We start from the raw sequence: 13539 nt of genomic DNA on the forward strand, positions 1-13539 counted from the left end.
CTAAGATTGATAAACTAAGCCATATTGTTCTTGTTTGACTGGATCAGGACATTTGGAAATCTAAGGGAATTTGGTCAGTTGTGAACATCAGCAAGCTCATTTCTGTCAGCTTGTGAAATACCCTCTGCTTCTATATCTGTGGTTTATACTAACTGAGGATGTTTATCGCTGGAGAGATTGTAGCAGTTCAATTTAATGTCATAACTAATATGGACAAGGTTTTCTTAAGTTTTAGAATGTATTGTCCTTTGTGTTCACAAACAGTTGCTAGTTTTTTTTTCTCTCCATAGAGTTTTACAAGTTTTCATGTTATGAATACAAATATTAACCCTTATTATCATAGTCTTGGCATGCGAGCGGTGAAGTCTGCGTATGTGTAGACATGATGGACTTTGCATGCTTCAGTTTTGAGTAATGCTGTTTTGGATTGAGAATAACTGTTCCAGGCTTCTTACTGTATGTGACCCTAGAAGTTGCCTACGTTACCGTGGTAGTCCGCTGTGTGGCCCTGGTAGTCCGCTGTGTGGCCCTGGTAGTCCGCTGTGTGGCCCTGGTAGTCCGCTGTGTGGCCCTGGTAGTCCGCTGTGTGGCCCTGGTAGTCCGCTGTGTGGCCCTGGTAGTCCGCTGTGTGGCCCTGGTAGTCCGCTGTGTGGCCATGGTAGTCCGCTGCGTGGCCATGGTAGTCTGCTGCGTGGCCATGGTAGTCTGCTGCGTGGCCATGGTAGTCTGCTGCGTGGCCATGGTAGTCTGCTGCGTGGCCATGGTAGTCTGCTGCGTGGCCATGGTAGTCTGCTGCGTGGCCATGGTAGTCTGCTGCGTGGCCATGGTAGTCTGCTGCGTGGCCCTGGTAGTCTGCTGCGTGGCCCTGGTAGTCCGCTGCGTGGCCCTGGTAGTTCGCTACATTGCTGCGTGGCCCTGGTAGTCCGCTGCGTGGCCCTGGTAGTCTGCTGCGTGGCCCTGGTAGTCTGCTGCGTGGCCCTGGTAGTCTGCTGCGTGGCCCTGGTAGTCTGCTGCGTGGCCCTGGTAGTTCTGCGTGGCCCTGGTAGTCTGCTGCGTGGCCCTGGTGGCCGTGGCCCTGGTAGTCCGCTGCGTGGCCCTGGTAGTCCGCTGCGTGGCCCTGGTAGTCCGCTGCGTGGCCCTGGTAGTCCGCTGCGTGGCCCTGGTAGTCTGCTGCGTGGCCCTGGTAGTCTGCTGCGTGGCCCTGGTAGTCTGCTGCGTGGCCCTGGTAGTCTGCTGCGTGGCCCTGGTAGTCTGCTGCGTGGCCCTGGTAGTCTGCTGCGTGGCCCTGGTAGTCTGCTGCGTGGCCCTGGTAGTCTGCTGCGTGGCCCTGGTAGTCTGCTGCGTGGCCCTGGTAGTCCTCTGCGTGGCCCTGGTAGTTCGCTACATTGCTGCGTGGCCCTGGTAGTCCTCTGCGTGGCCCTGGTAGTTCGCTACATTGCTGCGTGGCCCTGGTAGTCTGCTGCGTGGCCCTGGTAGTCTGCTGCGTGGCCCTGGTAGTCTGCTGCGTGGCCCTGGTAGTCTGCTGCGTGGCCCTGGTAGTCTGCTGCGTGGCCCTGGTAGTCTGCTGCGTGGCCCTGGTAGTCTGCTGCGTGGCCCTGGTAGTCTGCTGCGTGGCCCTGGTAGTCTGCTGCGTGGCCCTGGTAGTCTGCTGCGTGGCCCTGGTAGTCTGCTACGTGGCCCTGGTAGTCTGCTACGTGGCCCTGGTAGTCCGCTGCGTGGCCCTGGTAGTCTGCTACGTGGCCCTGGTAGCGCTGCGTGGCCCTGGTAGTCCGCTGCGTGGCCCTGGTAGTCCTGGTAGCTGCGTGGCCCTGGTAGTCTGCTGCGTGGCCCTGGTAGTCCGCTGCGTGGCCCTGGTAGTCTGCTGCGTGGCCCTGGTAGTCTGCTGCGTGGCCCTGGTAGTCTGCTGCGTGGCCCTGGTAGTCCGCTGCGTGGCCCTGGTAGTCCGCTGCGTGGCCCTGGTAGTCCGCTGCGTGGCCCTGGTAGTCCGCTGCGTGGCCCTGGTAGTCCGCTGCGTGGCCCTGGTAGTCCGCTGCGTGGCCCTGGTAGTCCGCTGCGTGGCCCTGGTAGTCCGCTGCGTGGCCCTGGTAGTCCGCTGCGTGGCCCTGGTAGTCCGCTGCGTGGCCCTGGTAGTCCGCTGCGTGGCCCTGGTAGTCCGCTGCGTGGCCCTACGTCCGCTGCGTGGCCCTGGTAGTCCGCTGCGTGGCCCTGGTAGTCTGCGTGGCCCTGGTAGTCCGCTGCGTGGCCCTGGTAGTTGCGTGGCCCTGGTAGTTGCTACGTGGCCCTGGTAGTCTGCGTGGCCCATCGCTGCGTACTGCGTGGCCCTGGTAGTCTGCTGCGTGGCCCTGGTAGTCCGTGGCCCTGGTAGTCCGCTCTGGCCCTGGTAGTTGGCTACATCTGCTACGTGGCCCTGGTAGTCCGCTGTGTGTCTCTGGTAGTTCGCTACATTGCTACGTGGCCCTGGTAGTCCGCTGTGTGTCTCTGGTAGTTCGCTACATTGCTACGTGGCCCTGGTAGTCCGCTACGTTACCCTGTTTTTGGCCTATGACACTTGGTGCTGGGAACGATATCTTAAGCACAGCACCTGCTTATGTCCATTTCACTTTCCAATATGTTGATGCTGATTCAGCAGTTTGTAAATGTTCTTTCTTTCTTTTTGTTCATGTATGTCAGTCACTTGAAGTTAGATGCACACATATAGAAATGAATGCATTGCTTTTCCTAATGTGTGCCGTCTGTAGACTTTGTCAGGTCTGTTTGTATTACTTACTGGAAGATGATTTTTGTCTTGAAGCCTGAATAAAAATCCCTTTTTTTTTTTTTAATTGTATTAATGTACTTACCTAAGATCTTTGCTCAGGGCCTAAGTGTAAAACTGAAGTTCTAATTGAAGAAAAGGCTTTGTCTAATATATTGTGAGTGTACAAATAATGGACATAAACAAGACTAGTATACATTCATTTAAGTTGGTCTGCAAATAGCAGGGGGAAATGGTACAATTGATTCAATCAAGTAAACATAGACAGGCGAGAATATTCAAGAATACCTCAGATTACTGGCTTAACAGGACAATTGCCCTTTAAGTTTAACTTTAAGGCAACCATTTACAGCAAAAGGCAAAGCCTTGATTCAAGACTCCACAGTCTGACTTGAAGAGCCACCAATTACATAAAATTCATATCGGCATAATATTACATCCGACAGTGAATCTAACTTTTGTTAGAATCAAGACTGTCTTTGTGATTGTGTGTGCAGGAATTGTTCTCTTTCAGCATGAGTCTTTTAATTTTTAGGAGAGTGGTACGTGACGTCTGACACATGGGTTTCAAATCCACCTTCATCTTCTGCTTTTCCATCACTGCCTCCAGCTCTGTGGCCTTCTTGGCGTCCTGGAAGAACAGCATTTCAATCAGGTAGAAGTTATGGTAAGTGAAAACATGGAAAGGTAACACAGCAGGGACATTGTGGATTTAAAACTTAACTGTGCAGCCGGAGAAAAATTTGGAAAATATTTGTTTTATACGTAAGATGATGCTGAGGCACACTGCAATCATATAATTAGTAATTGTATAGGATCTATATGGCAGTTATCAGATTGCCATATAGCTCCAATTGAGTGGGTTGAGTAGTTTGTCAGGGGGGCTAGGGTCAGTCTGTTATATCTGGAGTATTTCTCCTGTCTTATCCAGTGTGTGTGAATTTTAAATATGCTCCCGGACGACCGGGAGGGACCATGCCTCAGGACTACCTGAACTGATGACTCCTTGCTGTCCCCAGTCCACTTGGTCGTGCTGCTGCTCAAGTTTCAACTGTTCTGCATGCAGCTATGGAACTCTGACCTGTTCACCGGACGTGCAACCTTGTCCCGGACCTGCTGTGTTAGACTCTCTCTACCACACCTGCTGTCTCTAACTCTGAATGCTTGGTTATGAAAAGCCAACTGACATTTACTCCTGAATTGCTGACCTGTGGCACCCTCTATTATTTGACCCTGCTGCTCATCTATGAACCTGACACAGCCAGAAGAGGACTGGCCACCTCATAGCCTGGTTCCTCTCTTGGTTTCTTCCCAGGTTGCTGCCTTTCTAGGGAGTTTTCCAAGCCACCGTGCTTCTACATCTGCATTGCTTGCTGTTTGGGGTTTCAGGCTGGGATTCTGTATAGCACTTTGTGACATTGGCTGATGTAAAAAAAAATAATAAAAAAAATAAAAGGCTATATAAATTTGATTGATTGAATGCCCCCGTGCACACAGTGAGGTCTATACAGTAAAAGTTTGTCGAGATCGGCGTGGAAGAACTTGACTGGCCTGCAAAAGAGCCCTGACTTCAACCCCATTGAACACCTTTGGGATGAGTTGGAACGTTGGCCTAATTGCCCAACATCAGTGCCCGATCTCACTAATACTCTTGTGGCTGAATGGAAGCAAGTCCCCACAGCAATGTTCCTACATCTAGTAGAAAGCCTTCCCAGAAGAGTGGAGGCTGTTGTGGCAGCAAACGGGGGACCAACTCCATATTAATGCCCATTAACATACTTTTGGTCGTGTAATGTATAATGTTCATTATAGGCTGATCAGTACCTCCAACAGTGCTTTCTGAACAGTGAGCTGGCTGTACACTCTGGCACCCTCATCTGGTAGAACTTCTCGTAGGTCCTCCTTGTTCAGAGAGAAGAGCAGGGCTCCTGTCAGGTTTCCCAGTAACGTCACTGTCCTGAGGGGGAGGTGCACACAGGTAGTCAGTCACTTGCCTCAGTCTTTATCTGTCCTATTCAATCATCTGTGAACAACTGAGTCATCTCTGTGTAAGAACTAGAAAGATCCATTGAGTACTAAATCCAGGTCTTGAGGACGATTCCAGGTTCAACAATTGATTCGGTAGAAAGTAAATTAATAATGGTATATGGCGACATGTCTATGAACTGATCAGTAAACAATACATGTAACGAAATCCTGGAGTTACTATAAGGCCACAAAGTTAGTGATACACAGGGAGACCCCAAATTATCTCAACTAACCTGTACGCCCGCACACTGACTCGGTACCGGTACCCCTGTATATAGCCTCGTTATTGTTGATTTTATAATTTTTTTAAAAGTTTATTTGGTAAATATTTTCTCAACCACTGTTGGTTAAGGGCTTGTAAGTAAGTAGGTATTTCACAGTAAAGTCTATACTTGTATTCGGTGCATGTGACGACAAAGTTTGATTTGACCAGAATAGGTCCCTGATTGGAGTAGGATGAGTTTAGGGTTTGTGGGGGCCACGTCAAACTCACGTCTCACTGAAGCCCTTCCCCCTGAGCCACTCCTCCACCTCCTCGGTGGGTGAGCGGTAGTCCAGGGGGACCGAGGTGTCCGAGGAGCGAGCGATGACCAGGGGCCTGTTTAGGCTGACCTTCCCGTTGGTCAGTCTCTGGAGGAGCTCGTCGTTCACCATCATGACTGAGGAGAGGGAGAGTTTTCACTGTATGTTGTCTATCTGGTTGATCTTGTTAAAACGGAGCAGACATAAGAACTGAAAGCACTGTTTGTCGTTCTCTTGTTTTTGTCTTTCACACACAGAGGGAACAGACAACCACTTTCCCCCTCTCTGGAGCCTCCCTCACACACACTTGCGTGTATACACATGCACATTCACACAACAAAGAAAATATATAGTATAGTGCAGCGCCTGAGTCGCCCCTCTGACACAGTGCAGAATATAACGCCTCGCAGTATAGTGTGATACCTTTTGTCTGTGTCATCTGCGGCTGGAATGTATTGGTTGTATGGTGGTGGGCTGAGGGGCTTGGGGTCAAGGAGCTAGGGTTCAAGGCTGGAGGGCCTGGAGGAGTGTGAGTCTTGGTCAGGTCAGGCGAGACTGGAGGCTGGCCCGGAGCAGAGGAGAAAGGAAAGAGGAGTGAACAACATTGATATTGACTCAATGAAAGGAATACCAGTATGTGGGAGTGAGTAAAGGAATGGGCATGGATTGGCGTGTGTGTGTGTGTGTGTGTGTGTGCATGCGTGTGTTTCATTGGTGTGTTACCTTTGGTGGTCTCATGGTGACAGGGCTTTCTGTGTGAGACACTGGCTCCAGGATGTTGAAGGGGACAAAGCCGACCTCGTTGAAGCGATTACGACACTTCCACCAGCGTTTGGACGACTCCACCACCTGACACAAAAGGAGAGGAGCCAATGTTTATACAGAGAACAAGTAAGGAAGATTGAAATGAGTGATAGAATTAATCGTGTGCTATTGGCAACTCACAATTTTCTATTTCTAGCAGTGAAAGTTGTTGCCAAGGTAAGAGCCAGTATGTACAGTATGCCCAGAATCTGGCAAGGACAAAGTGTTCAGTACTTGTGCACCAATATTTGTTTACTATGTTTTTTTTATTTATTCTGGCGTTTACACCCTGATTAAGCAATAATGCTTTATTGGACTCACTCCCTACCACACCCGCTGTCTCTAACTCTGAATGATGGGCTATGAAAAGCCAACTGGCATTCACTCCTGAGGTGCTGACCTGTTGCACCCTCTACACACCACTGTGAATGTTATTATCTGACCCCGCTGGTCATCTATGAACGTTTGAACATCTTGGCCATGTTCTGTTATAATCTCCACCCGGCACAGCCAGAAGAGGACTGGCCACCCCTCAGAGACTTGTTCCTCTCTAGGTTTCTTCCTAGGTTCTGGCCTTTCTAGGGAGTTTTTCCTAGCCACTGTGCTTCTACACCTGCATTGCTTGCTGTTTGGGGTTTCAGGCTGGGTTTCTGTATTGCACTTTGTGACATCGGCTGATGTAAAAAGGGCTTTATAAATAAATATGATTGATTGATTCTAGCGATGGATTTTGTACAGTATCACCAACATCACTGGATTTTGCACCAGATTTGGTCTTTGTCTTGTGTCTTACCATTAAAAGAGAGCCCTGGTAACGTGGCACAGAGACTAGCTAAGAGGCGTGTGTTTTTCAAGAATGTTCCTGAATAGTTCTGTTTAATGTAACGTAATGTCACTTAATTACTTTTTAGTTGTTTACCTCCAGTGTATCTCCCTGTTGTACTGACAGCTCACTGTTGTTGCGGGCCACAAAGTCGTAGCTGCAGCTGTACATCCTCTCTCCCTCAGGGGGGGTAGGACACTGCTATACCTGAGAGGGAAACAGTGGATGATTGATATTACTACAAAAATAAAAGTAAACAATGGGAAAATAGTTTGTTTTTTAGAATCCAAAGGTGACTTATAAACGTACAGTTCATCGCTCATAGGGGCGACTGGAGGTCCAACTGGCTGAGTAGGCTGCAGCTGAATTAGCAAAGAGAGCGAGGTGGGCGTGGGGAGAGAAAGTGGGGAGAGAGGGGGGTGTGGGGAGAGAGAGGGAGAGGATGAGGTCAGGAGCAAATTCATATGTTACTCACTTTGTGAACTCAATGTACATGATGTAGATGGATGTACATCTCATATTCCATACCTTTTGCTTTTCCCACAAGGCTTCATGTTTGTGTTGTGACTCGACCGGATCCTCCCAAACCTGCCCATCTGCCCTGGAAGGCTCTGGCTTCCATCCGTCCAGGAACACAAGTGTGTACGGGGCCACGGGCCCTCTAAGCTGGGAACTTAGAGGAGAGAGAGTAAGAATATAACCAGTGTAGAACTTGACTGAGATGAGCCAAAGGAATTAGGTCATCTCTCTCCACAGTACTGTACTATTTCAGTGGCACATGTTACTGGCTGACTAAATATTGACATCGTCAGGTCATGCTGTCTCATCATGTCACAGCCTGCCGCCGTGTCAGAAAAGAGCCATACAGGTCTATCACATGAGACTGCGACACTCAATATTTCCCAGCAGCATACCACCCTGCATCCCACTGCTGGCCTGCTTCTAAAGCTAAGCAGGGTTGGTCCTGGTCGGTCCCTGGATGGGAGACCAGATGCTGCTGGAAAAGGTGTTGGAGGGCGGGGCAACTTTTCTTCAGGTCTAAAAAATATCCCATTACCCTGTGTAGGGTGCCGTATTTCGGATGGGACGTTAAACGGGTGTCCTGACTCTCTGTGGTCATAAGGGTATTAACCCCGGGGGCCTGGCTAAATTCCCAATCTGGCTCTCGTACCAACATGGTCACCTAATCATCCCCAGCTTACAATTGACTCATTCATCTCCCCTGAAACTATTTCCCAGGACGTTGCTGGTAAAATAAGGGATAAATTAAAAATAGCCAAAAGTTCATTCATCATAAGGGTTCATAGGGGTCCGTGAGGCACAAAGCACTTAGTACCTACTGTGGTAGTGTCCAGTGGGGCCCAAGGGCCGTCCATATCTGCCTCTCCTCTTCGGTCAGGTTGTCTTGAAGCAGGGATATGGCTGAGTTGGTCAGGGCAGGGCTGATCACTGAGGCTCCTAAAGCTGGGCCCCCAATAGTCCTCACCAGCTGGGGCCACACAGGAAAGAGATCATAGTTTAGATCAGGATCATTGGAAAGAATGGGTTGACTGGAGAATTTGCAACAGTAGATTCATTATGACGGGCAAGCTAGGCCTAATGAACTCTATGGTCCGGTTTTCACGGACACAGATTAAGTCTAGTCCTGGACTAATAATAATTCTCAATGGAGATTCTCCATTGAAAGCGCTTTTCAATCCAGGAGTAGGCTTAATCTGTGTCTGAAAAACTGAACCTGTAGTATATTGTCAATCACTGACTGGTATAACCCACTATGACTGTCATTACATGTCTGTGGCCAGTTTATTATGTACACCTAGTAATGGGTCAGATCCCCCTTTGCCTCCAGAACAGCCTGAATTCTTCAAGGCATGAAAATGTTGCTCAATTGGTATCAAGGGATCTAACGTGTGCCAAGAAACATTACACCACCGCCATCAGCCCACTACCCCACACCATTACACCAAAGCCACCAGTCTGTACCGTGGACACCAGGTAGGATGGGGCCATGGACTCATGCTGACTGCGTGAGGAGCCCAGTGTGGTCGTCTGCTACAATAGCCCATCCGTGACAACGAGTCGTGCGTTCCGAGATGCCATTCTGCACAACACTGTTTGTGGCCCGCCTGTTAGCTTGCAAGATTCTATCCATTCTCCTTTGACCTCTCATCAACGAGCTGTTTTCGCCCACAGGACTGCCGCTGATTCTGGGTTTTTTTTCTTGCACCATTCTCTGTAAACCCTAGACACTGTCGTGCGTGAGAAGCCCAAGAGGCTGGCCGTTTCTGAAATGCTGTAACCGACGCGCCTGGCATCAAAGATCATGCCACGCTCAAAATCGATTCATTCACTAGTCTTTCCCATTCTAACGTTCAATTGAACATTAACTGAATGCCTCAATGCCTTTCTGTCTGCTTTATATACAAAGCCATGGGCATGTGGCTCCTTGTTTATATGAGCGAACCATTTTTGTGAATGGGTGGTGTACCTAATAAACTGAGTATCAGAGCATAGAGAAAACCAAATGTTTGAGTGGGCTGACCATGATAGCCAGGTTCAAGAGGGTCTTGTGAGGTTTTACCCTCCTAGCCCTCTCAGCAGACACAATGCTACAGATAAGCAAGCCGTCACACCTCTCTCTCGGTTTCTCCCTGTTTCCATGCAGGTGTGCCAGGTTGCCCATTTTTCCAGCTCCTCCCTCTATTCCATCCATGGAGAGATTCATAGTTTTATAGGCAGGAAGTTCTTAGTGTGCAACCAAGTCTGTGTAAACTGGCACACCTGAACAAGGTTATTTCCTATACGTATATTTATAATATTTTATTAGTCTAAACTCTCATACTTAGCAGTCTTATATCTTATTTGGGTCAACATGTCTTCTTCTTATGAGTCTGTTTATAATGTTTATGCTAACAAAATGTGAGCCAATATGTACTCATTCCTTTATGGCAAGCGTAAATAAGTTTGGGAGTAAATTAACAAGATTTTTGAATGACTGTACCCCACACATACAGTTTGGCAAAAAAACATTTAGTCAGCCACCAATTGTGCAAGTTCTCCCACTTAAAAAGATGAGAGAGGCCTGTAATTTTCATCATAGGTACACTTCAACTATGACAGACAAAATGAGAAAAAAAATCCAGAAAATCACATTGTAGGATTTTTAATGAATTTATTTGCAAATTATGGTGGAAAATAAGTATTTGGTCACCTACAAACAAGCAAGATTTCTGGCTGAATTCACCTTTCAGTAGGACAATAACCTAAAACCCAAGGCCAAATCTACACAGGAGTTATTTACCAAGAAGACAGTGAATGATCCTGAGGTACAGTTTATACTTAAATCTATGGAAAGCTCTTAGAGACTCACATCTGTGAGATATGTATTTCATTTTCAATGAAGTTGCAGAATTTTCTTAAAGCATGAATGAATTTTGAATTCAGGCTGTAACAAAACAAAATGTGGAATAAGTCAAGGGGTATGAATACTTCCTGAAGGCACTGCACATGTGTATCAATACACAAACTATATGTGGACAGACATGGGCAAATACTAGATAGAGCATACACATAGCCTATGTATCACTAGCCACTTTAACTATGCCACTTTGTTTACTTTGTCTACATACTCATCTCATATGTATATACTGTACTCGATACCATCTACTGTATGCTGCCCTGTACCATCACTCATTCATATATCCTTATGTACATATTCTTTATCCCCTTACACTGTGTATAAGACAGTAGTTTTGGAATTGTCAGTTAGATTACTTGTTGGTTATCACTGCATTGTCGGAACTAGAAGCACAAGCATTTCGCTACACTCGCATTAACATCTGCTAACCATGTGTATGTGACAAATACAATTTGATTTGATTTGTACAATAGCCTAGTAAGTATGTAACAAGGAGTCAAATCAACATGACATAATTTCTAAACATACTCACAAATTTAACTGTTAAATATGAGAATCACTCACCTATCTCATTTCACAATTGAGATGACATAGCAAGGATACTAATTAATTATTTTTTTAAAGTATTTTTAAAGATACTACTTTTGGTTCCCTCCTTCTAGTTCTAAAGAGATAATCCTGTGTTGACAACAATAGCAACAGGTGTTGTCCCCATAGCTCTCTCCCTCTGTAGGCCTTTCCTAGCCAGAGCATGAGCAATGGATATAAAGGTCGTCATTGTTGACTCACCATATCCAGTGGTTTGAACACATGGTGGAGCAGCTCTTTTGAGGATGGGTTTGAGATGGAAGACTTTAGACGAGCATGGGAAGAAATATGATGAGTACACTATCTAAACTGTTTTGTTGACATAGTAGTGGCAATGTTTCCTTGACTCACCAGAAGACTGAAGCAGTATTTACATTTTTGGAAGATATCCATGAATTCTTCTTCAGGTGGAGGGCAAGCTTTTGCAGTAAGCAAGTCCTCTATAATTCAAGAGAAAAGGCAGGGGGAAAAAAATAAATGATCCGTGATTTGAACTTTGAATGGCATCCTGAGTTGAACCAGTTCAGGTCACTTGGCTAGCAAACATATTGTTGCCCATGTGAATCCTGAGCCCGATAGGGTTTGTGAGTAGCGTAGGACAAAACAAAGACTAATTCCTTATCCCTCTTACCCTCTGCTGTTTGCTTGCGACTTTTCTTATTTTTCTTCTTCCTCTGGCTTAGAACTGTGGCAGCCACTGCAGTCTGTTGTAGCTTTGCCAGGAAGACCTCAATGTCATCGAAACAATGATTAAGGATCCCCTAAAATTGAGACACATGAAAAAGACATGTTAACCCTACAGTAAAATTGTGATTTAAAACATATAATATTGAAATTGTAAAGTGTATGATAATATTATTACATACCACTTCTCTCTCAGCTCGTAGAAAATAAATATCAGGCTGAGGTTGGCCGCCGTTTACACCATTCGCTGTTGAGGACAGAAGAGAATATGACTCGCATCCATTTCCATTCATTGCCTAGTTGGAATTTCCTGCATTCAGAATTCCTGCCCACTCTAACTCCCCACACACCTTCCCCCAACACACACAATGTAATCTCTGTATTCCTGAGAATCTTTTACCTTAAATACATTAGTGGCTAATTTCTCCCCTCCCCCTCTCTCTCTCTCTTCCTCTCTCTTCCTCCTTTTAGGCAATTCGGTTCAAAGCATTTAATTGACATGGCAAACATGTCAATTGCCAGAGCATTCACAAACATTGGCTCTCAAATAAAAAGGATGGTTCCCATCTACGCACCTCTGAATCCTGGGTAAGGTGGAGGGTTGGAAGGCGGGGTGTTGGGAGCATGTGGGATGGAGGGGGCTCTGAATTCCGTAGGGGTCCATCATTGCTGCTTTGGTATTTTTGGGAAGAACAGGGTCTATCGGAGGAAGTCTGGAGGAAAAGGAGAGAGATTATTTTTAACCAGGACACTCACACTGTTTCATGTACCTTTCTACCTTCAAGTGATAGTTTTTGTAAAGCAACTTTGTAATTTGATTATATGGTTGGAATCCAGCGGATAAAACATAAATGAAGCTACTTGAATATGATTCATGCAAAAAATGCTGTTCCGAAAGACTTAGGTCATGACTGTTGCTAATAGCAACCCTTGATTCAACACCATGGGTAACTAACTCCCTTCAGTAAATGCATATGGAACTGTGACATATTTCATCTCCTTGGTAAACAATGATTGACATATAGCGTCAACGGCACCCACCACCTCCCTCTCAAATGTGCACAATAGTGTTACAAAAGGAGGTCTTGAAATGATAGCACAAACAACCTAGTAAAAAAAATGTACCGTAAAACAATTGAATGCAAGATTTAACAAGCAGAGGTACAAATATCAATATTGACGTAGGCCTAGTGTGACTAATACACGTTAGCTCACATATATATAAAACTATCTATAGCTAAAATGACAAAGCAAATGTATTCCTCAACAACTTCAGACGGAATTGAAACAACAGATATTCGACAGATAAATAGTTCTGTCACGTTTATAGATCAAGATATTGTCTGACATTAGTCTGTTTGCTACCCCTCGAAGACAGACGTACACTCTTGGGGGGGAAAAAAGGGTTCCAAAAGGGTTCTTCGGTTTTCCCGAAGATGAAAGAATAGTAAATTCTCCGCAACTTTTCAGTCATGCCAACACTTTTGATGGCATCCAGTACTTCGGATTTGGAAGGAATGTTATGTACCAAACTTTCATAGTACCTTGGCACAAACCAAAACGATCATTGAAATCCAGTCTGAAATCTCAAATGAATGGTGGAGATCTTATAACTCTATGCCTTCTCTTATCGGGGGATATCCATCAATGCCCTGGACCTCACTTTATCACGAACCCCATCAAACGGCCTATGTACCCAGGCTTCTCTTGTGAACGGTGGATAAGAGTAACAGCAAAGATGTGGTATGTTTGGAATGCGCGCAGTGGATTCATCTAAAATGCAGCGATTCTAGCTTTGATCATGGGGTCAATTAAGCTTACGGTTGCTGGCTGTGTGCTGTACCCGCGGGGTGTGTAAGCATTGAAGGTGGAGTGGGATCAGAGGACTTACTGAGGTTGGAGAGTGCACCGGAGGAG

At 46.4% G+C, this 13539-nt stretch overlaps 1 pseudogene; it reads right to left on the reverse strand.

Moving 5' to 3' along the window:
* Positions 1–3002: 3002 nt before the first annotated feature.
* LOC118357623 (epidermal growth factor receptor kinase substrate 8-like protein 1) lies at positions 3003–12289 on the reverse strand (annotated as a pseudogene).
* Positions 12290–13539: the final 1250 nt, after the last annotated feature.

Source organism: Oncorhynchus keta, chromosome 24 (assembly GCF_023373465.1).
Source record: "Oncorhynchus keta strain PuntledgeMale-10-30-2019 chromosome 24, Oket_V2, whole genome shotgun sequence".
In the NCBI taxonomy this organism is placed as follows: Eukaryota; Metazoa; Chordata; class Actinopteri; order Salmoniformes; family Salmonidae; genus Oncorhynchus; species Oncorhynchus keta.